This window comes from Crocodylus porosus, unplaced genomic scaffold, assembly GCF_001723895.1.
Source record: "Crocodylus porosus isolate Cpor-Errol unplaced genomic scaffold, CroPor_comp1, whole genome shotgun sequence".
NCBI classification, from domain to species: domain Eukaryota; kingdom Metazoa; phylum Chordata; order Crocodylia; family Crocodylidae; genus Crocodylus; species Crocodylus porosus.
The window spans coordinates 49,690,828-49,693,918 of record NW_017728886.1 but is presented as its reverse complement, the minus strand read 5'-3'; the positions used below and the strand labels follow the sequence as shown (position 1 = coordinate 49,693,918).

The following is a 3,091-nucleotide window of genomic DNA, read 5'->3' as shown; positions in this document are numbered from 1 at the left end:
GGACAGGGGTGGGGGTGAGCTGCCTGTTGCAGGCTCAGGCAGAGGAGTGGGGCCGGCTCCCCACTGCTGCTCACACTCCTGGGGGCAGCCAGGACCTGTACCTCCCAGATCTATACATGGAACAAAAGCTGCATGCTGCCTACTTCAGGCTCGTGCTCTCCACCCTGTTGCCCTCCTCTGGGGCCTCTGCAGCCCAGCGTGTGCAACCTAGCACTGCAGGGAACAGTGGAACCACACAGAAAGCTGCCTACCACTGTGACCTCCACACTGCCTGCATCCCCTGCATGCAACCCTGCACTGCCATCCCCATTGCAGCAGTGCAGGCAGGGGACATGTCAGCAGAACAGTGCAGAGCTCACAGCAGCAGGCAGCTTCCTGCACAGCTCTGCTGTTCTTTGCACTAGGCTGCAAAGGCCCTGGGGGGAGGGCAGCAGGGTGGGAGCCTAAGCCTGAAGTAGGCAGCACACAGCCCTGCACACAGATCTGGGGGGGGGCATGGGTCCCTCCCATCCTCCAGGAGTGTGCACCATAATGGAGAGCAGCACCACCTCCTGCCCAAGCCTACAGCAGGCAGCAGGTGGGGAGCCAGACTCCGTGTTCTGCTCCATTGCAGCAGCCACTGCCTCCTGCCAGGGGCATGGGTCTATGGACCCAGGTCCCTGGCCCCATAGCCCTGGCAGCTGAGGGGCCCCTCTGGCAGGGCTGGGTGCACAGGACCTGTGGATGCGGGGTGAGGAGCACCAGCAGGGCTGGGGCGGGGTTGTGGTGGGGTATGAGGGACAGAAGTAGGGCTGGGGGGCCTTTCATTTTAACCACAGATTTGGAGGTTTTATCAGATAATTTGTGATGTTTTTATCAGGTAAAACCAGGATTCCTGATAATTACTGCAATAAAATTAAACCACCACCATGGCAGCATAGCATGTTTCCACAGAAAGGAGTCCACAACCTAATATTATACCACAGTGGTGATATATCTTGAAGTCAGTAGGTTAAGCTGTTTGTATAAAGGGAATCCTTTCCTTCAGTTTCCATATGCCACCCTTTGTGAAGCCTCAAGAGAATGATTAACGAAGTCCACAATTATGTGTACTTTGGTGAGCGTGGTAATGAGAGAACTTTGAGAGGGTTTAGAAGAAGGTTGGAACAAAGTAGCCATGGAGCTACAAACGGACACTTTATTTTAAAAGATACATTTTCCTTGGCTGGAAAGGGACTCTGGGTTCAAAATGGATAAGACTGAAAACAAGAAAACCAATAACATTGCCTGGATTTTGAGGGCACCTTTAGTTTGGTCGACTGCTTTAGATTGAACTGTCTCAACACAGAAGGCTTTCCTGTATAAAGCAAGACCCTGAAAAAACAGACCTTCTTATGTCTTAGAATCAATTAACATAGCCTCTGAACATATATTCATAGGAAAAAGACCAGGATTCAGGGAGTAAGAACTGGTTCTGACTTCTCACCACCTTCTGCAGTTGTGTCCTCCCTTGTAAGGGAAAGAGAAGGTATCAGAGCCTGTGATCCACCTGCATGTATTTACTTGACTATAAGACAGGTTTCCCTCCCCACCTCCTGAGTCAGCACAGGGAAAAAGCTCCTTGTTTTACATTTGCATACAAGGAAATATCATTTAAAACAGTATCCTTAAACCACAGCCAAATAGCACGAGCTCAGTAACAGAAACCAATTATGAACTTGATTAAATGCAGCTAGCATGGAGTATGACTATAAAGCACGTGGCCCATATTAGGCAAACATATTAATGGGAACCTACCAGAAGGATAGGTTAGTGATGCTCACCTGAATAAGATACAGTAGTGTAGAAATTTTCTAACAAGAACATAGATAATACTGTAGAAATCATCTACAAAGCAAGACTCAGCATTTCATGAACACAGCCTGATAAGACTCTGGAATGACTAAACCTTAGTCGTCTTAAAGTCTGAAGCAATCAAGGATTAGTTAGCATTTCAAAAACAAGCACATAGCCAAAAATCAGTTTGAACCAATTAAGGGTCTCTCAAACTGACCTGATATCTTGTTTTCTTTCACAGTGGAAAATTCCCACCTGCACGCGCATCTTGTCTGTAAACTATAAAATGCCTCTAACAGTTTTATTGGGGGCCTCTGAGTTCGCTCAGGGTGCCCAGCATGCCGAATAAATTTTGAGACAGACAGCGACTCTGTGTCTTTGGGAATAGCTCCGCAAGGGGTCACAGTAGCACCCATTGTGCACAGTGCCCATTCTTTTTCCAAGTCATGGTGAGCCACTACACTGAATATATTTCAATTTCCTTTCCACAGTTGAGCTATGCCTTTCTTTCTCATTTCCAATGATCCCTGTTTACTCACCAGCCCTACATGTTTGACAAATATCACCAAACAGGACCCCAGACATTTCACTCTGTCACTCCTCCTCTCAACTTGTTGCATATGATTAGTGTAGCCATGCCCATCATGAGCTAGAACTGACCAAGGTTGCCCTGCACCTCATCAACATATATATTTTTTGAGAATCCCAGGACTCATGACAAGAATACTCAGTTTCAGTCACGAGTGGGGGGCTAATTAGCACATGGATCCTTCATGGGGGGGAGGGATAAAGAAAATGCCTTGTACTTGTTTAACTTATACTCAGACTCATGCAGATATATTGGAGACAAGGCCAAAGGGTCTTTGTGTACCCTATGCCCACAACTCAGAAGAACAGAATGAAAGTGTGAATTTAAACCACTCCACTGGTTCTTCACCCCCAGAGAATTCTGTGTAATGGCTTTAGGCCTGCTTTTCACTGATGACATGATACAAAGAAGCCCAGACCACAGGGAAAACCTGGGGTTGAGTCAAGGACAAGACAGTAAGAGTTTTTTACATAATGGGTGCATCAACACAAGGCTCGGAGCACTCCCAGCTGGGTCATGAGGAACTACAGGGATTTGGGAGTGGGGCTAAAGGGTCTGGGGGCACAGGTGGTGTTCTCTTCAATCCTCCCAGTCTTGGGCTATGGGCTGAGGAGGGAGAGGAGGATCCAGGTAGTTAACCAAAGACTGCAGCGCTGGTGTCATTGGGAAGGCTTTGGCTTCCATGAC

The 3,091-nt window shown here is 47.8% G+C and overlaps 1 protein-coding gene across 2 annotated transcripts in view; it reads right to left on the bottom strand.

Annotated features, from left to right (window-relative positions):
• The window catches only part of LOC109309280, a 23,251-nt gene that overhangs the window by 9,445 nt on the left and 10,715 nt on the right, over nt 1–3,091 (bottom strand). The window lies entirely within an intron of this gene.